We start from the raw sequence: 26,859 nt of genomic DNA on the forward strand, positions 1-26,859 counted from the left end.
ATATTTGGGTGGTTTTAGAGATTTTTTTTCACGATTTTGGGGGATTTTTAACCTAGCCAATCTGGCAACACCGCGCACCGCTTGACAGCTCTCCTCGTCCTCTAATAACAATGGCGTTCTTCTTGTAGTATTGCCGGTAAATTTTTAATTAATTATAAATATAAGTGTTTTAATTAAAAAAAGATAAGCTTAGACATGTAATGATTAGTGCAGTAGTTCAGATTTGTATATAAATGTGTAATGTTTTGGTTGCAATGTGCCTTAAGATATTGGAAGGCAGTAACCTAGCTCAAAAAATGGAGGCTAGTTTCTTTTATCGTAGTTCTGATATAATTTTACGGATAGTATTTTCGTGTCAAGGTTTGCAAACTTTGGGTGTGTAAGGGTTACTGCTAGCAGTAACAAAGCTGTGCATTTTTAATTACACTACAATAAAACCGCATTGCCTAGCAGCTAGGCTATTTTATTCGGTAAACATATGATACTTTAATTTCTAGCCAAATACATGAACCATATATTTTTCCTACTCGTTACCTTGTGTTTTATACATTTCGGATCATTATTATTGTGGCAAACCACCTGTTCATGATTTTTTGGACCCCTTTATATAAAGACAATTATGGAGTTTCCCAATGGGAAAGCTGGTTTTTTGTTTTGGGAATTGGGAGTCTTTATAGTTGATTGGGACGGACCGAGTGTAAAATTTCAAAATTTATGACTGAACCAGCCAAATTTGTAAAGGGAATCAAACAAAAGAGTACCACCTAACCTAAGGTTCCCCACTTGATCTAACCTAGGAGTCATATCCTTACCTACCAGGGATGAGGCACAGTCACCCTTGTGACCCACCTTAGACTGCCGTATCCTTAGCATTCCCTAAGACAAAGTCCCAACCTGGGGTGTATGTATGATAGCGGCCACCTGTATGTATGATTACGGCTAACTTAGAATACGGCAGTGTAAGGGGGGTCGCAGGGGGAAGGCGTTAGCCCCCCTGTTGGGTAAGTAGGTAAGGACACGGCTTGTAGGTTAGGTTAGGGGGGAAAGCTTATGTTATTTGATGTCCATTTTTAATCCACACGGGAGGAACTGGCCTCTGATATTGAAAGGCTCCCTTAACCTTATGTTTACTTTTAACTGGCTTCGCTCTTGTCAAGAAAATACTAAATCATAATATTTTGTAAATCCTAAAGTTAGTTTCATAATGTATTTCAGACCAAGATGGGGAACATTTACCCTATAATGAAAATTAATTTGATGAGTAATAAGGAAGTTTATGCCTGTCCCGTCAAACTATATTCACCCCGGGAATTGTCATTAAAGAGTGATTTGCAGCAATAATAATGGTCAGAAATGCAAAATAAGCTCAAAATTACCAGTTTGTAAAAATATATGGTTCATGTAAGTGGCCAAAAACAGGCCAAAGCATGATTATTTATCACTTTGGAGATTTGTAAAAGGGTACTGAACCTAACCTATAGTAGTTCCCTGGTCACAACCCTTAGCCGGGGTGAAACTCACCTGAACCCCCCTTTCCAGTCACAAAACTTCGGAGGTCACAACTGCAAGCTCAACCCCCTTCCCAGGGCACAAACTAAAAGTAAATCATAATTAAATCCTTACATTATGATAAAGTAAATCGCAAATAAATCCTTACATTATGGAAAAGTAAATCACAAATAATTCCTTACCTTATGATTGACAAGATGGACAAAAAAAAAAATTTTTGTCTCGGCAATCTTTACAGAAGCTTTGCAGTAAAAATATGCTTGGTCTTCCCAAAAACTTAAGTCAGAATCAGACCTTTGAGGCATTACTTCACGGTTATTTTTTAATTTCACACGAGTAACAATAGCTTTACACTGAACTGAGAGCATTTCCATCATAATCAATAGCCGACAAATGAAATTACACTATATTTCGAAATGGATTGGTGTACTTCCCTTAAGTTCCCTTTTGGAGATGTCTTTATGTGATGGTGGTTAAGTTGAAACTGAAGGGGAGGTGGAAAAAAATGGCTGTTGTGGAACAATATCGGGTAACTTATGAAGAAGTACTTGTAAGCTGTTAATTGGTTTAAAAAACCACCTGACAAATACTTCATTGTAGATGTACAGAAAGCTCCCCAAACCATGGGAAAAAACGCATGTGCAGTAAGTCCCCTTTAGTCTCTCGGATGTAAACAGTGCATGCAGAGAGAAAAACATACTTCACATTTAAATAGACCGATACGTAAGTTATTATGCCCCAGCCCCTGTTAAACATATAGAGAAAAATACCAAACTAGCCAGCACTCTTCCATTTCTTATAGCAAATTCCAGTTTCGCTAGTAGTTAAAATATCATATATTTACCATATTTGTAGTAACGTACACAGTGCACTTTTAATTATTTAATCCAGGCTACTGTTATTTAAGGCAGATTATCAGTTATAACTTGGCTGTAGTATGACAAACCCTGGCCCAGCATTGCTTAGTTGCTACTAATAATATTAGAGGGGCTTTTCAAACCTCTTGCCCTAATCGGTTTCTGCATTCACTTTTTATTGTAAACATTATTCTTAGTTTTCTAACCAAATACATGCATAAATTTTTCCTATTTATCATATGTTTTATCCATTACTGGAGCCTTTCTAGTTGGTTGGGACAGACCGTATGCAAAATTTCAAGTTATGACTAAATAAACCACATTTAGAAATTAAAAAATACACAAGTACACTTAACCTAAAGTTCCCCACCTAACCTAAGAACTGCAGTTTTATCTACCAGGGTGTTATGTCCCCCCTAAAATGGTAAAATTATATATACGGACCAGGAAAAAATTTAAGGAAAAAAAAGGGGGGTTTTCCCTGTACAGCAGTAAATAATGTGTTGTTCCGTAACCGAAATACAAACCACGCTATTTACAAAGGGTTACCTTTTAGCGCAGCTGAAATGGCGAGCCATTAGAATTTAACGAGGGTGTATTACCCCCGCGCTAGTTAGCGGGGGGGTAGGGGAGTGGTAGCTAGCTACCCCTCCTCCCCCTCACACACAGGTGAATGCTCACTTTCACTTTTGGCTCGGACTGTGACAGACGTCTCTGTCTTGGTCCTCTCTTGGCAGCCATTGTTTGTTTTGTCTTTACTTAATCGCTTACTTTTCATTTACTCAATATATATGTAAACATGTTTTCATGTTTGTATATATATTTGAGTATAGAAATAAGTAAGTTTCCTTTTCAGATTTGTGTGTGTAGTGTATGATATCTACGTGGAGTCCTCGGCAGTTAGGCCACAACGGCGTAATTTTATGGGTGGCGATCGAGTTTGACTTATGTCTTTCTCTCTCTCTCTCTTGAGGTCGTTCACCCTTTTTACTACGTGTTACTACGCCCTTGTAGCTTCCTTTCCGTGTGGGGGGGTTGCTACGCCGTACGTTTGTCTCAATTAGTTATGAATCTAATTGTAGTTGTTTTTTGTTTTTCAGCTTGTAGAACGATTCCTTTCGGGGTTTTCGTTCTTTCTTTAGTGTTCATTCATTTTTAAATTACATAATTACATAGTTACATAATTATAATTTTTATAATTCTGTTTTGGTTACAGCTCTCCTTCCGTGAGTGTAAGTGGTTGTGAGGGCACGTGCCTGTTGTGTAATTCTTGTTTCCTTTCCCTCGGGATTCCTCTTCGGAGCCTTCCCGGGGGAATGAATGTGTACTAATATTATTTGTTTTATTTTTTTACAGTTACCGATCTAGTTCGTTTCTGTAATATGGCAATGGTGTGAGCTGTCTGGTTGAGTCCTGGGGATTCGGCTGTTGCTGCTTCCCCCCTTGTATTTTCGTCAGGGGCGTGTCTCCATCTATTGGAAGTACTCCCGTGAGGACGGACAGCTCTCCAGTTCATTTTAGAACTCTCAGGAGGCTTGCCTCCTTGGGCGGGTAACTTTCCTTCCGAGGGAAGTTTTTCCTGTCCAGGTTTGAGTTTTTACCCTTTTGGGGGGTTCTTCTCTTGCCTTTTTTTCGTGCGACTATGCTCTTGGTGCTGAGCGGTCGCACCTGCAGTTTCGCTCAAGGGGCTGGCAACTGCAGGAGCTCCTCTTCGGAGGATTGCTCCTTTTAGGTCACTGGCTGACCAGTCTCTTCTACGAAGTGTTTCTCTTTTGTTCGCGAGAGAGTACACTCATAGAGACTCCTCTTCGGAGGTTTCTTCTGTTGCTGTTGGCCTCCCTCGCCATAAGGCTCACCGTTCTCCTCGTCGTTAGGGCCTCTCATCTCCCTATAAGGGTGCTTGAGGCGCCTTTTTGGATCTCCGTTTGCAGCCTACAACTCCTTTTTCTCGATCTTCCGCCTTGGTGCAGATGGACAGCAGTCTGATCTCGTCTTCCGACGGGCAACGGTCTTCCCGACGGACAGCGGTCTTCCGACGGACATCAGTCTCCCGGCGGACAACGATCCCTTCGGGGCAAAGGGTTGCCCCCACGGGGGTTCTTCCCTTGCGTGTCAGGGTTTCCCTGCGCGCCCTTCTGCTGTGTTCTCTCCTGCTCCTGCGCAGTGTTAGCGCACAGGCGCTCTTCTGCTCACCAGCGCTCTCCTGTTCGTCAGCGCTCTCATGATGATCATCCCTGCTGTTCCTGTTGGTTCCTGTTACGTGCCCTGTGCGCCCACGTTCGCCCTCGCGATCTAGAACTTCGGTTCAGGTCGGGGTCAAGGACTCTTCTTCTACGCGCAGGCTTCCTCGCGTAGCCTTCTGCTCGTCAGCGATCATCAGCTCGCCAGCGATCATCAGCTCGCCAGCGATCACCTGTCTCTCGGCAATCTCCGGATCGCCCGCGTGTGTTACAGCCGGCACGCCAACGTTCTCCAACACTTCTGAAGGAACATGGTTCGCCAGCTACTAGCTCACCTGCGCATGCTGATCGCTATCGCGCGGCCCTCAACTGCGGATGCTGATCGCCATCGCGCGACCCTCAACTGCGGATGCTGATCGCCATCGCGCGACCCTCAACTGCGGATGTTGATCGCCATCGCGCGACCCTCAACTGCGGATGCTGATCGCCATCGCGCGACCCTCAACTGCGGATGCTGATCGCCATCGCGCGACCCTTAACTTCGGATGCTGATCGCCATCGCGCGACCCTCAACTTCGGATGCTGATCGCCATCGCGCGACCCTCAACTGCGGATGCTGATCGCCATCGCACGACCCTCAACTGCGGATGCTGATCGCCATCGCGTGACCCTCAACTGCGGATGCTGATCGCCATCGCGCGACCGCACACCTGCGCATGCTGATCACCATCGCGCGACCCTCAACTGCGGATGCTGATCACCATCGCGCGACCCTCAACTGCGGATGCTGTTCGCCATCGCGCGATCGCCCAGCTGCAGATGCTGCTCGCCATCGCGCGACAGCCCACCTGCAGATGCTGCTCGCCATCGCGCGACCCTGGCATGCTGATCGCCATCGCGCGACCCTGGCATGCTGATCGCCATCGCGCGACCCTGGCATGCTGATCGCCATCGCGCGACCCTGGCATGCTGATCGCCATCGCGCGACCCTGGCATGCTGATCGCCATCGCGCGACCCTGGCATGCTGATCGCCATCGCGCGACCCTGGCATGCTGATCGCCATCGCGCGACCCTGGCATGCTGATCGCCATCGCGCGACCCTGGCATGCTGATCGCCATCGCGCGACCCTGGCATGCTGATCACCATCGCGCGACCCTGCGCATACTGATCACCATCGCGCGACCCGGTGCATGCTGATCACCATCGCGCGATCGCCCTCCTGCACATGCTGCTCGCGATCGCTCACCTTCGCATACTGCTCGCCAACGCACGATCGCTCACCTGCGCATGCTGCTCGACCATCGCGTCGGCATAACACAACGCGCCATCGCCAACCTGCGCGTTAGCGCTCACCAGCTCACCACCGATCGCTTGTTGATCCATATCGCCAGCGGTCTTCCTCGCCCACGCGGCAGCGCGTTTCCTCGCCATCGCGCTAACGCTTGCGTTCGCCGCCTCGGACTCGCTCTCATCCACCTGCCCACCCTCACAACCGCTCGCCCGCGCGACCGTTCGCCTGCGCGCCCCCACGCCCACGTGCCTGCACGTCTACGCTCATGCGCGTCCGCGCCCATGCTCTCCAATGTTCGCCCACGCGCGAACCAGCGGTTTTTCCATCGCGCGGACGGATGGTGTTTCTTCGCACAAACGTCGGCTTATGTCTTGCAGGATCCATTGCTCGTCTATGGGTTATCGCTCCCCCTTCCTACCACGCTTGCCCTCCTTCTGCGCTCCTTCGCTCACCTTCGTTTGCGTTACCGCGCATGGGCGCTTCCACGTTCGCCCACGCGAAAATCTTTGAATTACCGTCGCGCGAGCTCCAGGGCGATTGCGACCACGATTCCCAATGGGGTTTTTGCAGCATGGCCGGCCTGGCGAATTCTTCTGGAGCGTATTTCCAGAACACGGCCTCACCCCGTAAACGCAGAGCATGGCACTTGCAAGAATAGGAGAAACTTTAGGGAGATCTGAGCAACACTCCTCTTTCCTGAACCTGGGTTAGCCCTTCCCCGTCATTCCCTGGAAGGATTTTTGGCGGGGGGGCTTTCCGTTCGAGATTTCTCCATCGGACAAGGGGTGACTGCTTACCCCTTCCTCTGGGAGCTTACCAGGTTCTTTCCCTCCTCGGTTACGGCCCGAGGTTTGGTTCAAGGAAACTACAGGAAGATCATGGGTACTTTCCTCCTCTCGGGCTCAGGCACCTTGGCCTTTCGTCGTTAAGTATCTAACTTGCGGACAAGCTCGATGTTGTACCATCTGGACGCGCTGACTGAGGGCTTCCTTCGAGTGTCTCATATGTGAAGGTCGACGACCTCAGACACCCTTCCATCCTTAAGAAGAGTTTGTTTGTGCCCAAGGACAGAGACTTAGACAGCTGCTGTGCGGAGGAAATCGACTTCCGGTTTCACTCCTCCAAGGCGCTTTCTTCCAGACTCTGCAGGGCTCCAGCGCCCTTTTCTTTCAACCACGTCGGCCTAAGTTATCGGCTACGACAACTGGGACAAGATGTCCAATTGCAGTTTCCTCCTGTCAGGAACAGATGGCACGGGAGACTCCCCCGGGGGGGCATAGTCCTAAAAGGAGTCCACGAACTCTAGGATTGCAGGTTTTTCGCTGGGAGGATGCTTAAGGTTACTCATCCGAATGACAGCTTCCCGATGCCCATTCCCGCACAATCTCTGTGATCAGCCAAGGATATCGCGCCTGCCGTCTCTGTCAGCGAATTCAGTGTCTCTGAACCTCTATGCCATAGCGTCAGCAGAGTTGCCCGGTTGGGCAGAATGATCCATACCTTAGGCGAAGGTCTTCCTTAGGATCATCGACGGCTTCACCCCCGGCCCCCTCAGTCGATCCTTTCTTGTAAGGAAGGATCTGAGAGGGGATGTCCGTAGTCGACCTCTCAGCCCTGATCAAGTTTGTCGAACAAACTTCGGCCAGCGTAGACCAGCAGAATCGATCAGACTGGTAACGAGGCGACAGGACTCCTTAAACCCTGGATCGGAAGGACGGGTACTTTCAGTTTCCATTCCATCCATCTTCCAGGGTGCTCGTCGAATTCAGCCTAGACTGCAAGTATTCCTGCTTATGATGCAGTGTGGCTATTCCGCCGTGGCATAGCAGGTTTGTTTCCCCAGAGAGCTCTCCCTGCCTTCCTCTTGGCCGCTCAGGTGCAGGCTTCCGCCTCCTCTGCTGTTTGGAGGGCTGGTCAACTCCGGTAGGCTCGGGTTCGACCTTCTTCAGCGCCGGGACAAGCTTCCGGATGCTTACCATGAGTGTGGGCTCATGGTATTTTGCTTGGAGCCTTCTCTTCCTCTGCCTCAACATCTGGAGTATCTGGCCATGATATTGAGTCAACGGCCTTAGCACGTTGGAAACCCCGCTTCTCGTCCGTCCAGCGAGGTTAAGCAACGTCGGTACTTGGATGGGTGACCACCTGGGGACGCCAGATTCTGTTACCACATCCTCCGAGCCTTCCTTTCGGTTGACTGTGGCAAGACTGAGGAGAGTCGCAGTACCTGTTCTCAGTCAAGCAGAGCTTTCAGCCCTACCTTGGAACGTTTCCTAGTTCTCCTTTCCTCATTGACCCGTCTATAGTCCGAACGGTCGCCTCAGGATAAGTTCCATGTGGGGCGATCCAAGTTCCGGTGGCTTCAGGCAATGTTTAACCGGACTTCCTGGCCCCTATGGGACCAGCGGAACTATTAGACCTGCAATGGGTGTTGTCCTATGGAGCCTCTTGATGGTAGTGGATATTCTCGTCCTTTCCCCACATTCTTGATGCGGTTCTCGGACTCGTCAAAGGAAAGGGGGGGGGGGGGCATGTTCCGGTCCAGGCCTATGGTCAAGACCTGAAGGATACCTCTCCATCATTCAGGCAGGCTTAGGGGCCTTAGTCTGGCCCCTCTACAGATCCTACAGCTCCTGCCGAGTCGCCCCGTGCGCGTCGACTTCATGATTCTGGCGTATTCTAACCAGCAGGGGACGCATTTACACACCTTCACATCTTGCAGTAGAGATACCGGGATGATTGAGATTCTCTCAATACCACCATCGGCTCTCTCATTCCAGGCAGGGGAATGTTCTCTCAGACTATCCGAGCAGAGCCTCGTAGAGAGAGTGTACCTGGGGGTCTTTGACCTTGGGTAACCAGCATGTACTGGTCTGGGGGACCTGATTGCGACAGCTTGGAACCTCAAGCTTCCGCTATTCTTCCCCCCAGTCTCGGACCCCGAGACTCTGGCAAGATGCATTCCGGTGATGGTGGGACAACTTCGACGCCTGCGTCTTCCCTCCTTTTTGTCTGTGGACAATGGGTCTCAACAAGACCAGGTTGTCTGTCAACCTTTCAATGGGAGAGCTCCACTGGGACTATGCGCAGAACGGTTTCTGGACCCTCTGCTTCCCCTGACGGAACTCCCGGGAGAGCTTCTCCCACGGCGCAGACTACTCAAGCAACCACACTGCGACATCTCTCCCGAACCGGAGCGTCGCTTCGGCTTCATGCCTGGAGACACTACGCCTCCTCCTCAAGAAGAGACAACCCGCTACAGTCGCGGTACGGAGGTCGCGTCATCTGCGATAGTCATCCACAGGGGTCTCCCAGGCAAAGTGAAGAGTCTAAGGTGGTTGGTGCCGTGGGAGATATACCTCTTCCCTTGAGGCCTCTTCTCCAGCAATAACGGTCTTATTGCCTTTCGGCGGGAGGAAACTCCTTTCCGCTCTCGGCAATGAAGCCTGTCGCTCAGCCTTTCCCTGACCTTCAGGCTTAAAGGAATAACTTTTTCCTGCCCGCTGGATCTATCCTCGCTCATGCGAAGCTACGATCATCCCTGCCCTAGTCGGAGGAAGACCTCCAACTTGGAGCATGGCTCGGACTTTTAGTCCTTTAAGAGATCTTCTCAAGACCCTTTACGACAGGCCTCGGATTGTATTCCGCCTTGGGTCTCCTGCTCACTCTGGCCACGGCCAGTGTGTAAGCAATCTTCTTGGTATCTTACGACTCCCCCCTTTCTAAGGAAGAGGGGAAGGCAACATTCAGGCTCGCTCCTGAGTTGTTGGCTATACTCAGAATCTGGGGGTCCCGGCCCTTCGGTCAGATTCATTCAAGATTTCGAGTCTCCATTCTGTATCTGATGTCCCAAGACCTTCTCTTTCTTGCCAGTAAAGGAATACACCCTCGATAAATTCTAATGGCTCGCCATTTCAGCTGCGCTAAAAGGTAACCCTTTGTAAATAGCTAAGGTTTGTATGGTTAGGAAAAATACAAATTATCTTCGAATTTGTCATCTTTCACTGAATTTGACCTTTATTTCAACAGCAAACAACAAACCGAACAACCCATTAGACCCCTTACCTTTCCCATGGCCACAAGTGGGAACTTGGGGAACCACAGGAACACCCGTGTTTTTTCCCTAATGAAATAAAAGTAAAATTCATTGAATACACTATCAGCTACAGAAAAATTGAAAGTATTATGGGATTCACTTCACTTGTGGTTCATTAATGGGGTATGTTTCTTATATATATATATATATATATATATATATATATATATATATATATATATATATATATATATATATATATATATATATATATATATATATATATATATATATATATATATATATATATATATATATATATATATATATATATATATATATATGTATATGTATATGTATATGTATATGTATATGTATATGTATATGTATATGTATATGTATATGTATATGTATATGTATATGTATATGTATATGTATATATATATATATATATATATATATATATATATATATATATATATATATATATATATATATATATATATATATATATATATATATATATATATATATATATATATATATATATATATATATATATATATATATATATATATATATATATATTTACATACATATATATGTATATAGCCTATGTAGATATAGGTATATAATATATATTGTAAGATGTTTAGGATTTTTTTCTTTTACCCATAGATAAGTGGCCAGTTACAAGAGAAAAATGTGAAGCTTCGAAAGGAGCTAAGTTTGCTTGAGACCACATGTGCCTAAGGTAAAAGAGACCTGGTAGCATTTGAGAGATTATCAGATTTCATATCTGAACAGAAATTGAGCTTCAATTCCAGCGATAAAGGTAATTTTCCAATTGAGCGTTTTCATTCAAAATGTTCTTCAAAGGTAGTTAATTATCCTTTTTATATTTGTATAGTCATAAAGAAATTGCTTTGGCTGTCCTCTCAGATAAGCTGTTGTTTGTTGCAAGCAGTACTGTATATCTTTGATATACCGTAATTGGCATTAGTAGTAATTTGCCTTCTTACATGATTTTATGGAAATAAATTTACCAAGTACTGAAAGCCCTTCTAATTGGGGTTTGTTCCTATGCAAATGTAAACTATCATCCTTTGTTAGAAGTGTGATTTCAGTGAAGCTGGAAATTGCTGGTGGTGGTTGTTGTTGGGTGAAGGGTAGGCCCCACCCAACTGACAGGTTACTGAGTACTCACTTTTATTTCACTTGCAGTGTAGTACAGACATACATCTCTACTGACCAGTAATCTGGTTCTTTTAATCCTTTTCTTTTAGATTAGATAAATGTACTGGCAGATTGTTGTGTTTGATGGATATTAATGAGGCGCTCTTAATCTTTTTTCATTTTTGAGATTGAATAATTGTCAAAGATCGAATAAATGTGCCGAAAGATAGTCATGTACGAGGGATATCAAAGGAAAACTAGGATATGCAGTTGTTCCAGATGAACTAGATTTGTGATAGATTTCTGGGCAAACCTACTGTAAATTGGTATTCAATAGACATTGGTAGTGCTTAGTCATAAGAAGGAATTTTTGCTGCTGTGTGTTAATGGGAGGGACGTTGCCCTCCTCCTTCCCTGCAGTGTCTTCCCACCCCTGGAGAGGTGCTAAGGTCATATCACCTGGTAGTGCTGTCTCTGAAAAGTGCCTTGTGGTCTTTTCTTCTTTTATATTGTTATCATTGGCTTGCATGACTCCATAGAAAGTGAACTTCAAGTTCCTCCTCCTCCTCTGCTTCAGATTCTTCACACTGCAGCAAGTAAAAGACTTCATTAAAGAAGTCCTGGAAAACCAATCGATAGGAGTAGCGTATTCGTTATCCTGATCAATCTCTTCCTGGTTGTGCATTGGATCGATGGGTCAGTACCAAGAACAAAACTATCCCGAGGAGGTGTCTTGGTATGTGGTGTAGGTACTCAGATGAAGGGTGCTGCTCTTGTTCCCCTTCTTCTTGGATGACTGACTGACTGATCTCTCTCTCTCTCTCTCTCTCTCTCTCTCTCTCTCTCTCTCTCTCTCTCTCTCTCTCTCTCTCTCTCTCTCTCTCTCTCTCTCTCTCTCTCTCTCACAGCAGCCATTGCGTGGCCCTCCTTGGTCCTAGCTTGGGTGGTGAGGGCCTTGGGTGCTGATCATATGTCTCTAGTGCATTGTCTTGCTTGATAGGGCATTGTCCTGCTTGTTAGAGCAGTGGCACTGTCCCTTGCCTCTGCCATTCATGAGTGGCCTTTAGGCTTTTAAACAATGCTCTGCCCTTTTACAGTTAACCTGGCCAGTCTAGGAAAGGAGTTGGATGAAGAAGAAAAAAATTGGATGCTAACATTTGCATTCCCCTCCCACAGTTGCATTGAATGGTGGGATGAGTGTGAAGCTTTGCAGCAACGCGAAGCAAAGAATTGTGTTGTAGAAGTCTTCCATGACGAATATTATTATTATCATTACTTGCTAAGCTACAACCTAGTTGGGAAAGCCGGATGCTATAATCGTAGTGGCCTCAACAGGGAAAATAGCCCACTGAGGAAAGGAAACAAAAGAAAAAATATTTTAAGAACAGTAACAACATTAAAATAAATATTTCCTTTATAAACTATAAAAACTTTAACAAAACAAGAGAAAGAGAAATCAGATAGTGTGCCCGAGTGTACCTTCAAGCAAGAGAACTCTAACCCAAGACAGTGGAAGACTATGGTACAGAGGCTATGACACTACCCATGACTAGAGAACAATGGTTTGATTTTTGAGTGTCCTTCTCCTAGAAGAGCTGCTTACCATACCTAGTCTCTTCTACCCTTACTAAGAAGAAAGTAGCCACTGAATAATTACAGTGCAGTAGTTAACCCCTTGGGTGAAGAAGAATTATTTGGTAATTTCAGTGTTGTCAGGTGTATGAGGACAGAGGAGAATCTGTAAAGAATAGGCCAAACTATTCAGTGTATGTGTAGGCAAAGGGAAAGTGAACCGTAACCAGAGAGAAGGATCCAATGTAGTATTGTCTGGCCAGTCAAAGGACTCCACAACTCTCTAGCGGTAGTATCTCAATGGGTGGCTGGTACCCTGGCCAACCTACTACTTACTACCGCCTACCTTTTAATCAACTCTCATCGTCTCATCATTCGCACACGACGTTCAAGACCTACCATTCAAACTCTCTGGAAAACTCTTCTCTTGCGGCAGAAGTGAAAGCAACAGAAGAAGACTGTACTCAAAGTCATCCAAGATCGTCTCTGGGATCTGTACCAACCGTGTGTCCCACGATCGTACATAGTAACGACATTTCATTTTGTGTATATATTATGCTTGTATCTTCGCTCTCCCCTCGCACTGATAAGAACCTGAAATAACATGTCTGTTTTTCTCACCGTTAACTGTTAACCGGTGCGGTGTCGGTTGAACATGAAATTGCCTGTTAGGTCTTTTGTGCCCTTTTTGCCTGGAGTTTATGTATATAAAAACATTGGTGACCCCGGAGTGACCCACCAATGTGACGGGCCGAGAGAAGGTTGTGACTCAAAAGGCAGGATGAAAGCAACTGAGTAACTTTATTACAGAACATCCATTTTTATGTACATAACCTCCAGGCAAAAAGGGGACAAAAGACATAACAGCAATTTCATGTTCAACCGACACCGCACCGGTTAACAGTTAACGGTGAGAAAAACAGACATGTTATTTCAGGTTCTTATCAGTGCGAGGGGAGAGCGAAGATACAAGCATAATATATACACAAAATGAAATGTCGTTACTATGTACGATCGTGTGACACACGGTTGGTACAGTTCCTAGAGTTGAAGGTTAAAGGTGTGTGGTTCCAGTTCCAGTTTCCTCAGAATAGATACTCACCAGAACGTCAGCCGGGCAAGCCCAACCCCTCGCTGTGGTGCCCTACCACAGCAGTCGTCTCACCAGTAGATGGGCTTAAACTCACGGTCCCGGGCAGGGATCGATCTCCTGCCATGAGAATGCTGGCAAACACATTACCTTTGTATTAGCCAAGAGGCTAGTATAGTTGACTCCTCCTGATAGAGAAGTCAACGTGGGGTGGCTGGAGATCACTCTTCAATCTTTCCATTAAACAAATTTGTCCTTCAGATACCATTCAACAAGCAGCGCAAAGTCTGTCCTAAGGCAGAAGACTTAATTGTTCTTGTGGACATGAAGGATATTTTCCTTCGGATAACAGTCCTTCTGTCCTACAGAAAGTATCTCCGCATTGTCATCTGGAAAGTAGTGCACCAGTTGAAAGTCGTGTGTTTTACACTGGTCTCTGAATGGGCACACTCAAATAGAATTCATCTGCTTGGGTATCTTGATAATTGGCTGGTTCTGTCCTTAGGAGACAGTTACTTCAGGATCAAGATGGAATTATTTCCCTTTGCCATAATCCCAATCACACACCCAAGCAGAGGATGGAGTATCTGGGAATACTGATAGGGAGCAGCGAGTGACTTCCCATCGGGCTATCGTAGCAGCTTACTATGAAAGCTGCGCAGCCATTTCTGCAATAACAATAACTTCCGGTTTGACAGTGGCAATGTCCTTTCAGACTTGTTTCATCAATGGAGAAGCTTTTTCTTCACTGACATCCCCACCAGCAATCACTCCAGTTGTGTTTGGAGAGTTTCTAATCAGGGGAACTCCTCTCCTCCATAATGGTGCTGTTCTTAGATGTATCCAAGATGGGATAGAGCTCATGCTTGAGGAACTCTTCAATTTCATGGCTGTGGCACATAAAAGAAGCACACCTGCATATCAACCTGCTGGAAATGCAAGCAGCATTGCAAGCTTTCCAACAGAGGTTGATAGTGCTCTGGCTAGCATTGATGAGCGACAATACAGCTCTTTGTGGTGCAAGTCAACAAATAAGGGGGCACTCTTTCACAAACTCTTTAAAAGGTAGCAAAGCAGGTGCACACTTTGACAGTTGACAACCATATAGAGCTGTTAGGATATTCATTCCAAACGAGGAATGTTCGAGCAGATGCACTCAGTTATCAGAGATAGTTTAGGGTCAGAAGTGATTCCTACATCCATAAATGGCAGTACAGTTGATTATTAATTCCTGGAAATATGGGAAGTAGGAAACTTATGCTATTTAATAGGTAGATTTATTTATTATATTGGAGTTCTTGATTGGTTTGAGGAAGTGAAAGGAAGAGATTAGAAATGTATTTTATAAAGAGGAAAGGTGTTCAGGGAACCGAACTTTAAATCTTCAGGAACTTTAAAAAAGTGCAATATAGAGGGCAGTGCGCAGAATATGTAAGGGAACTGACATACTGTTGATGTGTTCATGGTGTAGTTATATGAGGTGGTTGAATATGTAAGTTTTTTGAAGTAGGGTTTCACTCTTGATAGAATCTGATTGATGAAAACTCTGATGGACACAACCCCTCACAGTTGACAGTATTACAAAGTATCAATGTCACGCAACTATGTAAGGAACAGTAGTGATATCGGTAAGTTGTTACAGTATATAAAGCCACCAGGAGTTTTTTCACACCCTAAAGTTGGTGGGTTGATTATTTTTGTCAATTGCCTAGTATGATGAGATAAATAAAATTTTTAAATATTAAACTTAGCCGGTGAATATATAAATAGCTTACGTCTCCGACGGTCGACAGATTCCAAAAACTCGCGAGCGATCGCCATGAAGGTTGTCGGGTGTGCCCACCAGCGCCGACTATCGGCCAGATACCGCATATACTTCTCAACCAAACCAGTTCTTCTCTGTCGGTGGTCCAGACAACATTGGTTCCGCTCGCGCTTGACCTCAAGTTTCTACCGATTGGTGAAGTACTTGGTTTTGGTTTTATTGCTTTCGCTGTGTTGGTTTTCTTCGATAAAACTCTTGAAACCCTTTTTTGATTATTGTTGATGAACTTGGCTTTCCTTTGGATTTTCTTTGGATTTTCATAATGGCTGACCCTTCTCCTGTCTATCGTAAATGTGCGAAAGACTGTAATAAACGTCTTCCGAAAGCTTCCCTCGATCCTCATACTGTTTGTGCTAATTGCCGTGGTAAATCTTGTCAATTAGGGGATCGATGTGAGGAATGTGTTGTTTTATCGGAATTCGAGTGGTTGGAGTATGAGAAATATACTCGGAAACTCGAAAGAGATAGGGTGAGAAGAAGCTCTTCTAGATTTATAGATTTTTCCTCTTCCCATGCCCCTGAACCTAATCCTTCTCCTGTAGTGGTAGTTTCAGAACCCCCTATTGGCACTCATGAACCTTCTATGCGTGAAATGTTATTGGCTATTCAAGCGTTGGGTGAGAAGGTCGAAACCTTGGCATCGGACAGGAACCAGCTTATGTCCGACGTTAAACTTTTAAAGGGTCAAAGTGGTAAAGTGGAAAGTGCTGCAAATGTGTTTAGTGTTGTGACGGAGGGTTCGTCTGTTCGTGCTTGTCACTTGCCTAGTCCGAGACCTCTTTCAAGCTCCCCTGCACCAGGGAGAAGGAATGTCGTAGGACTTAAGGGAGTGAGAGGTGTAAACCAACGTACAGACGTTCCCTCAAAGGTATCAGACGTTACTCTTCAAGCACGTCCTTACCATAAGACGGGAGAAACTAAGTTCTCCTTGTCTTCCGATGATTCGTCTCGTAAGAAGCCTTGGCGTAAGGTTTCAAGACCTTTGAAACGCAAGTCAGTCCCTTCAAGACAGGTCCAGCGTCCTGGCTGTAGTCATTGGGACAGCTCTGACCGTATTCAGTCATTGGATGGCTGTTCTCCTGTTAAGCGTAAACGTGACGCTGAGTCCGAGGGTCTCGTTCGGTGCGATGACTTGCATGCACAGACGTTGCCGCCGTCACGGCCCGTTTCGACTCCCGTTGACCCTAAGTGGAGTGTCTTACAAGACATGCAGTTGAAACTTTCATCCTTAATGGAAGTTTATGATCATGACCAGGTTCGTAAAGATCCTTTGCTTGCGGTTCGTCAGTCCAGCAAGCGTGACACAGGTCTTCAACCGCCTAAGCGAGATTTGTCTCGTCATTTTGACGTTAGCGCTAATGTTAGCGGTGCTGTAAAACGTGACTCTGATCGTGTTCCTCGTCAGTCACGTCACTTACGTGACGTTGAACTTCAATTTCCGCAGTCACAGCATGACGTTCAGCAGCAGTCACCGCAGTCCCGACGTGACGTTCATTGGCCGACTCTGTTGTCCCGACGTGACGTCGAACGTCAGTCGCCACGGTCTGGTGTTGTTTTTCAACCTCAAGACCTGCAGTCTGTGCAGTCCCAACGTGACGTCGGACGTCAGTCGTCTCAGTCTGTTGTTGTTTTTCAGCCTCAAGACTCAGTCTTTGCAGTCTCGACGTGACGTCGTTACCTCTGCTTTTGCTGCGGCTCCTTTGCATATTGATGTAGCCTGTCAATCGTTGCCGCCTCGGCATGCTTTGTTTTCTCCGTGTCGCAAGACTTTGCCTTTGTCGGATGATGTTCCTTCGGATGAGTTAGTTGTTGATCCCCTTCCTGCTGATGTTCCTTTGGGGATCCTTTCGGATGGAGAGGAGCCTAGGGTTGCCCAGCAATCCCTTGACTTTAAAAAGATAATGCTTATCTTTAAGGATCTGTTTCCCGATCATTTTGTTACTGCTGCTCCACGTTCACCTCCGTCTGAATTCACGTTAGGCATGACTTCTTCGACTCCGTCGTTTACGAAGTTAGTGCTCTCTCGCTCTTCTAAGAGAGCCTTGCGTTTGTTGGGAGACTGGTTAATGACCAGGAGGAGTTTAGGGAAGTCCTCTTTTGCCTTTCCCCCTTTCAAATTGGCTTCTCGTGCGAGTGTCTGGTATGACACGGGAGAAGTTCTCGGCTTGGGGTGCCTGCCTCTGCCCAGGGAGACTTCTCAAGCCTTTTAGACTCTCCTCGTCGTCTGGCCATGAGACGCTCGAAGGTTTGCTGGTCCTCTACAGATCTGGATCATCTCCTTAAAGGAATTTTCCGTTCCTTCGAGGTTTTCAATTTTTTGGATTGGTCCCTGGGAGCCTTGAGTAGGAAGGTCTCTTCAGCGGACAGTGATGTCTCTATTCAGATAATGTCTTGCATGGACAAGGCAATAAGGGATGGCTCTAATGAACTGGCTGCTACGTTCACAGCAGGGGTTCTTAAGAAGAGAGAGAGACTGTGTTCTTTTCTTTCTACAGGGGTCACTCCTTGTCAGAAGTCCGAACTTCTTTTTGCTCCCTTATCTTCTACTTTGTTCCCTCAACAGCTTATTAGAGATATCGCGGCGTCTCTTGTTCAGGAGGACACACATGATTTAATGGCCACGTCTGCTTGTAAGGTTTTACCTTCGTCTTCTCATGTCAGCAGACCTGTTTGACACGCCAGCGGCGAGGTTTATCCCGCCTTTTCGTGGCAGAGCCCCCAGTAGGGGAGGCTCTTGTGCCGATAGCAAGCGAGGCAAGAAGAGAGGATCTAGATCCTCATGTGGCAGAGTCTGACTGCCCACGTCCTCAGACAGCAGTAGGTGCCAGATTGACAAACTTCTGGCAGGCCTGGGAGAAGAGGGGTGCAGACCGGGAGTCTGTTTTGTTGCTGAAGGAGGGTTACAAAATATCTTTTGTACGAAGACCTCCTCTTGTGAAAGTTCCGATAGACCTCTCTCCCAGGTATCGAGAGGAGACAAAGAGACAGGCGTTACATCTTCAGGTGTCTCTGTTGTTAGAAAAGGGGGCGGTGGTGAAAGTCTCGGACCTTCAATCCCCAGGTTTTTACAACCGTCTCTTCCTGGTTCTGAAGAACACAGGAGGTTGGAGGCCAGTGCTGGATGTAAGTGCTCTCAACGTGTTTGTTGTAAAAACAAAATTCACGATGGAGACCACCAAATCCGTTTTGGCAGCAGTCAGAGAGGGCGACTGGATGGTCTCTCTCGACCTGCAGGATGCGTACTTCCACATTCCGATACATCCAAATTCTCAACATTATCTGAGGTTTGTGTACAGGAAGGTGGTGTATCAATTCCGAGCACTGTGCTTCGGCCTCAGCCCTGCTCCTCTTGTTTTTACGAGGCTCATGCGGAATGTAGCGAAGTTCCTACATTTATCGGGGATCAGAGCCTCCCTGTATTTGGACGACTGGTTACTCAGAGCGTCGTCCCGTCATCGCTGTCTGCAGGACCTACAGTGGACTTTGGATCTTGCAAAAGAGTTAGGTCTCTTGGTGAACATGGAGAAGTCGCAACTGACTTCATCCCAGACCATTCTCTATTTGGGGATGGAGATACAGAGTCGAGTTTTTCGGGCTTTTCCGTCTGCCAACAGGATCGAGCAGGCTTTGCTCAAAGTCCGTCTCGTGCAAGAGAAAAACAGTTGCTCTGTGAGAGATTGGATGAGCCTCCTGGGGACTCTTTCGTCGCTGGAGCAGTTTATCTCTCTAGGGAGACTCAACCTGCGCCCTCTCCAGTTCCACCTAGACATCCATTGGAACAAGGAGAAGGGTTTAGAGACGGTCTCGATTCCAATCTCCGATCCAGTCAAGACTTGTCTAGCTTGGTGGGACAGCAACATAAGACTTCGGGAAGGTCTGTCTCTGGCAGTCAAGAACCCAAACCATGTGTTGTTTTCAGACACATCGGATTTGGGTTGGGGGGCGACTCTGGACAATCTGGAATGTTCGGGTCTTTGGTCCGCAGACCAGAGGAGTCTTCACATAAACTGCAAAGAGCTTTTAGCAGTCCATCTAGCGTTAAGGAGTTTCGAGAGCCTGGTTCGAAACAAGGTGGTGGAGGTGAATGCAGACAATACCACGGCCTTGGCTTACATATCGAAGCAAGGAGGCACTCACTCCCACTCTCTTTTCGTCATCGCAAGGGACCTTCTCATTTGGTCAAAAGATCGAAACATCTCTCTTTTGACGAGATTCGTCCAAGGGGAGTTGAATGTCTTAGCGGACTGTCTCAGTCGAAGAGGACAGGTGATTCCTACGGAGTGGACGCTCCACAAGGATGTGTGCGAGAGACTTTGGATGACTTGGGGTCAACCCACCATCGATCTCTTTGCGACCTCTTTGACAAAAAGGCTCCCGACATATTGCTCTCCGGTCCCAGATCCAGAGGCTGCCCACATAGACGCTTTTCTTCTGGACTGGTCTCACCTGGACGTTTATGCCTTCCCACCTTTCAAGATCCTGAACAATTAGCTTCAGAAGTTCGCCTCTCACGAAGGGACCAGGTTGACGTCGGTTGCTCCCCTCTGGCCCGCGAGAGTGGTTCACAGAGGTACTTCTATGGCTAGTAGACATTCCAAGAAGTCTGCCGTTGCGGATGGATCTCTTGCGGCAGCCTCACGTAAAGAGATTTCATCCAAGCCTCCCCGCGCTTCGTCTAACTGCCTTCAGACTATCGAAAGACTCTCTAGAGCTCGAGGGTTTTCGAAGGAGGCAGCTAGAGCGATCGCGAGGGCTAGAAGATCCTCTACCATCAGGATCTATCAGTCTAAATGGGAGGTATTTAGAGACTGGTGCAAGTCCTCCTCTATTTCCTCTTCCAGTGCCTCTGTAGCGCAGATTGCAGATTTTCTGCTTTATCTGAGAAACGGTCGCTCCCTCTCTGCATCTACCATTAAAGGCTACAGAAGCATGTTAGCTTCTGTTTTCAGGCATAGGGATTTGGATCTTTCTAATAACAAAGATCTTCAAGACCTGCTTAAGTCTTTCGAGACTTCCAAGGAGCGTCATATTTCGACTCCTGCTTGGAACTTGGACGTGGTCCTACAGTTCCTTAAGTCAGACAGGTTTGAACCGTTAAATTCAGCCTCCCTGAAGGATCTTACCCTCAAGACACTTTTCTTGGTGAGAAACATGCTTTTAGCAAGAATATCGGCTTCTCCGCTATTAAAGCAGTATGTTCTCTTCAACTTGGTTTTTTGGCCAAGAATGAACTTCCGTCTCGTCCTTGGCCTAAATCATTTGAAATCCCCAGTCTTTCTGAGATTGTGGGGAATGAAGTTGAAAGAGTGCTGTGCCCCGTTAGAGCTCTTAAATTTTATTCATCCAGAACTAAACCGCTGCGAGGTTGTTCAGAGGCTTTATGGTGCTCCGTTAAAAAGCCCTCTTTGCCCATGTCGAAGAATGCGTTGTCTTATTTTATTAGACTTTTGATTAGAGAGGCACACTCTCATTTAAGTGAGAAGGATCATAATTTACTTAAAGTCAAGGCTCATGAAGTTAGAGCGATAGCAACTTCGGTAGCGTTTAATCAAAATAGATCCCTTAAAAGTATTATGGACGCGACCTTTTGGAGAAGCAAGTCGGTGTTCGCTTCATATTACTTGAAAGATGTCCAGACTCTTTATGAGGACTGCTACACGTTGGGACCATTCGTAGCAGCGAGTGCAATAGTGGGTGAAGGTTCTACCACTATATTCCCTTAATCCCAATATCCTTTTAATCTACTCTTGAAATTTTTAATCTTGTTTTGGGTTGTACGGGAGACTAAGAAGTCTTTCGCAATCTTTTGATTTGGCGGGTGGTCAAAATATTGTTTCTTGAGAGTGCCCAGATTAAGGGTATTGATGAGGTCCTGTTGTGGGGGTGTTCACCCTGGTTATAGCAGCTCCTGGGAAGTCTTTCAGCATCTTAAGAGGATCTCTGGGCTTCGTGAGGATAGCGGACTAATGAGGCAGAGTAATCATCAGAGTCAGCTTCCTTATCAGGTACCTATACTTAAGTTTGTTTTTTTGAATATTTGTCAAAAACTCTTGAGCATATACGCCTTTATTGTTTTAATACTGGTCTCTACCCACCACCATGGGTGTGAATCGGCTATTTATATATTCACCGGCTAAGTTTAATATTTAAAAATGAAATTTTCAATTTAAAATAAATTTTTGAATATACTTACCCGGTGAATATATACAGTATAATTAAAGGCCCTCCCTTCCTCCCCGATAGAGACCCTACGGACTGAGAAGAACTGGTTTGGTTGAGAAGTATATGCGGTATCTGGCCGATAGTCGGCGGCGCTGGTGGGCACACCCGACAACCTTCATGGCGATCGCTCGCGAGTTTTTGGAATCTGTCGACCGTCGGAGACGTAAGCTATTTATATACTCACCGGGTAAGTATATTCAAAAATTTATTTTAAATTGAAAATATAATTTTTCACAATTCCATTAGATGGGGATATGATTGTTGTTGGAGAAAATAAAAGTTGATTTTTCCATTGGATTTAAAACAGACTTTGATCCTTTTATTTGGAGTTTCTTGTTAGGAATTGCATTGATTTTTGCTTTTCTACTCAATTTATGGGAATTCCCTTTCGCTGACTTGAGTTTTGTTCAATCTGACTTGTCAGTCTGTTGTTAATATCTCATGCTATGTAATATCGTATGCTTATTAAGTATGACTGCCCTTCAGGATGACCCAAATGGTGGAATAGGGTCTCCAAGCTGTCTCTTATCAATTCTTCTTGTCTTCCCTCTCCCCTTCCTCCTCCTCTTCTCCAAGGCAGAATTTCAATGTTCAAACTGTGTTATTAATGTTGCAGCTCTTACAGTGAGGATCTGTAATCAATATTGCTTGCTTTAACAAAAGCTTCAGAGGCCATGTGGAAGGTGCCATTTATTTCTAAAATGGTTGAAATCAGTCAGTTGGTTAGGCCAGATTTTACCTCGGAATAAAAAAAATATCTGCCCAGGCATCTTTTATTTCGAATAATATTCTTTTTTGCTTAAGGGGACCGTGCGCTATGGTGTTTTGATATACCAACTTTCAGAAATCGAAAATTGTTTTATTGCTTCTATGTATGCAGAAACATATTGTACATGCTCTCCAGAAGTTTCAGCCAATTATTTCTCACAAATAATGAAGATATGGCAGTCTTTAAATGATGACATCATCCTTACTGCGTTGTCTGCATGACTGAGTTTGACAGAATCATCTTTGTGTGTTGATTTTTGCATATATTTAGCGATTTTTTCACTTATGTTTCGAAATCTTGTACGTCTGGCAGAAATGGAAGGCATTGGTAGAGGGTAGGTGAACGAAAACTACGAGCTACGAGAACAGCATCCAGATTTTCCAAGAACTTATAGAAGTTATAATGCACGTGTTTGTTTACTTGCTGTTCATGTGTACGTTGTGTTTTCAAAATGTCCTCGGGAACTTTATAGCAAGGCCAGTGTTACCCTAGGTCATAGAAAGAACAAAAAGTAAGCAGAGAGCAAGAAAAAAGAACCAAGATGAGAGGAAAACATGAATCAGAGTACAAAGCTGAAACATGCTAACTAAAACTCTGGCAACAATGAGAGGCCGCTGGCAACTCATGACACCCTTACGCCAAGTGTAATAGTAAACTTAGGGTTTAAATACCTCGTTTAGGGTGCGTTTATGTAGGAATAAACAATAAAAGTATAAAGGAAGGTTATCATAATAATGTTATCTTGATTTCTGTAAGAAAAGAAGCAAAAATTTGTTGCAAATCTTTGGGAGCTCATAACTCAAAAACATACTTATTCACACTTAGGTGCATTTTTCTCACATATTTATTATTTGATTTTAGAGAAAGATATCATTGAAAAGAGGAATAAAAATCCCACATTGTGTACCTGAATTTTGATTTTCCTTTTTTTTTCATGAATATTTTACGTCTAGATGAAGAAAATTAAGAAAATTAATTAAGAAAGTTAAGTAAAAAACCTGTCTCAAAGAATTATTCAATTTATAAAGAAGTTTTGATTGTATGATTCTCAAACCAATTGGTGTCATATTAGTGGAGAAAAATGTACCTAATTTTTTCTTTTTTTTTTTAATTATGGTTTTTGCTAATATAGCAATAAGTTTTTGATCAAATGACTTAGAAATTTTCATATGATGAAGGTATCATATGTTTAAAATATATACTGTGTAGAAATTGTGGATTTTGAATAATTAGAAAAAAAAAATTCAAGGCATGGCGGACAGTCCCCTTAACCCTTCATCTTGTATACCACTATCTCTATGATAGTAATTCTAGCAGAATCTTTGGAATTACTATTTTCTATAAATAGAGCAGTGACTATTAAGCGAATGAGTAATGATACAACATTTGTGTATCTCGGGTAATGTATGATTTTGAGAATATTTTCCACCTGGGACTGTTGCTTCTTCTTTAATCGTATATACATGTTGATCCGTATTAGTCCAAAGAATACTCAATTTATGATTTATCATATTCACGAATATCTTGTTTGCTTTGCCATCCATATTTTCACTGAAGATTAGCTAATACTGTAGCGCAATTATGATTAAGATAGACTATTGATGATTAGGGGAATCACAGGAAAAGTAAGATTGTGTTTTCAATATCTGCATCAACAGACTTTGATGTAAGGAAGTGGAGGGAATCTACTCGTTCCTAGTAGGCCAAGATCAATAAGACCCAGTTTCTAAAGACACTTTGAATTCTGCATTTGTGGGTAAATGAGTTTATTTTGCAAACCAAAGTTTTGTTTATACCAAGGTTATTTCTTATGAATGACTGTACTGGTTGCAGACTCGGAAGAGAAGCTTGGCTGTTTAGTGATAGAATTTGGAAGGGTATATGAGAGAAGGAAGTTGAGAGTTAATGTGGGTAAGAGTAAGGTTATGAGATGTACGAGAAGGGAAGGTGGTGCGAGGTTGAATGTCGTGTTGACTTGAGAGTTACTTGAAGTAGATCATTTTAAGTACTTGGGGTCTGTTGTTGTAGCAAGTGGTGGAGTGGAAGCAGATGTACGTGAGAGTGTGAATGAAGGTTGCAAAGTGTTTTGGGTCAGTGAAGGGAGTGGTAAAGAATAGAGGGTTAGGCATAAATGTAAAGAGAGATCTGTATGAGAAAGTAATTGTACCAACTGTTATGTATGGATCTGAATTGTGGGAATGAAAGTGACGGAGAAACAGAAATTGAATGTGTTTGAGATGAAGTGTCTAAGGAGTATGGCTGGTGTATCTCGATTAGATAGGGTTAGGAACGAAGTAGTGAGGGTAATAACGGGTGTAAGAAATGATGTAGCAGCTAAAATGGATATGAATGTGTTGAGGTAGTTTGGCCATGTTGAGAGAATGGAAAATGGCTGTCTGCTAAAGAAGGTGATGAATGCAAGAGTTGATGGGAGAGGTACAAGAGGAAGCCAAGGTTTGGGTGGATGGATGGATCGAGAAAGCTCTGATTGATAGGAGGATAGATGTGAGAGAGGCAAGAGAGAGTGCTAGAAATAGGAATTGAAGGAAGGCGAGCGATTATGACGCAGTTCCGGTAGGCTCTGCTGCTTCTTCTGGTCGCCTTGGATGACCGCAGAGGTAGCAGCAGTAGGGGATTCAGCGTTATGAAGCTGCTTCTGTGGTGGATAACGCGGGAGGGTGGGCTCTGGCATCCTAGCAGTACCAGCCGAACTCGGTTGAATCCCTCGTCAGGCTGTGAGGAGCCTAGAGAAGGAAGGGCCCCTTTTATTTTATATGTTTGATGTCAGCTACCCCCCCAAAATTGAGGGAAGTGCCTTGGTATCGATAGATTACTCATGAGGTAATGGTTTTGTCTTCATCAGTGAAATTTCAGTGGAAGGTATTGAATCTGTACGATTTTGTTGGATGTTTTTTATGACAATCTACTAAATTTCCTTATGGAACATGTTATTCATCAATTCCTACTGGCATTCTCTATAGTCACTATATAATGGCTGCAGACTTTTACCCGGCTTTTTTTTCCCAAAGAGCATAGTGATTAGCATAAACTGTGCAACACAAGATTTATTGATTATTCCAAACTAACAAGGACAACGATTTAACTTCGTAAATGAATCTGAATAATGGCATACATAGGTCATGTGTTGTATTGTGAGACAGGCTAATGATGAATTCTGTGTTTATGAAATATGAAAGTAATTTATAAGTTTCGCAAATATAGACTCTGGTGTGTTTAAATTAATTCAGGATAAAATTATCGATTTGCACCCAGAGATTGATGGTTGTTACTAGATTGAATATTACAATACTGTATATATGTAGGATAAATCTTCATCAAGCCATTAGTACTTGTTCTCCATGTAAGATAACATTAATTGGTTTGTGTGAAATTTGAATATTATTTAATTGTATTGTCATTGGAATTTTCAAGTTTTTCTTCTCATCAGAAATTTTTATCATCATTAATGCTTTTTTCATTTAAAACAAAAACTCAGTAATTGTTTTATAGAGATCTGTGTTCAGGAATTAAATTGAAGGAATGACTTATTTGAGAATTAAATTTGGACATTTTTTATTTCCAACCTAAACAAAGATGATCTTTAAGAAATGGAAACCCTTAACTAAACTTTCTCTCTTTCTCTATTCCAGTACTGTATGTCATTACACATCCGACATTTTCTGAAGACACATAAAGATAAATATCTTCCCAAGGGAACAACGAGTCATCGTTAGAACCAAGGCTTCTTCACTGCTGCAAATACATCGTGTTCAGCATTGAGAATTCCTTTTATAGTTCAGACTTAGCTGATTATACTGTAAATGTTCTGGTTTGAAATTAAACCTTAAAAAATTGCTTTAGATACTACAGATGAAGAGGCTTCATGGTACATCATTCTCAGATTTGGAAACTGTTGTGTAATTTATTATACTACCATATTTATAGTTTTTTTTAATGTCTTGTAACAAAATGTCTGAATTTGTGTATGGAGGGAAGTAATTGGCTATTCCCTATTTTATAGTTTAACTTTTGCAGAGGCTTTGGATCTTGCAATGATCCTCATAAAATTTCCAGTGACAGAAATCCCTAGGTTCAGGTCTTAAAGTTGACTTGAGTGCTTATTTTAACCTTGTCAATTATGGAGTTCTTATATTCACACATGGGCACATTAGATTTTGTGATCCATTTATTATCATGAAATTAAAAAGTAATAGATTACAAAGAGTATTTGGGAAGGGTACCACAATTATTATAGCAATGTAGTTAGGTGTTCCGCAGACGAGTTCTTGGGCCATTATTTTTTTATATTATACAGGTATTGCATATTTATTTT

At 44.0% G+C, this 26,859-nt stretch overlaps 1 long non-coding RNA gene across 1 annotated transcript; it reads left to right on the forward strand.

Annotated features, from left to right (window-relative positions):
- Positions 1-26,859, forward strand: LOC137643673 (uncharacterized). The gene is made up of 3 exons (XR_011045036.1): positions 1-136; positions 10,551-10,707; positions 26,177-26,859. It is a non-coding gene; the product is annotated as an uncharacterized lncRNA (long non-coding RNA).

Source organism: Palaemon carinicauda, chromosome 7 (genome assembly GCF_036898095.1).
Source record: "Palaemon carinicauda isolate YSFRI2023 chromosome 7, ASM3689809v2, whole genome shotgun sequence".
In the NCBI taxonomy this organism is placed as follows: Eukaryota; Metazoa; Arthropoda; class Malacostraca; order Decapoda; family Palaemonidae; genus Palaemon; species Palaemon carinicauda.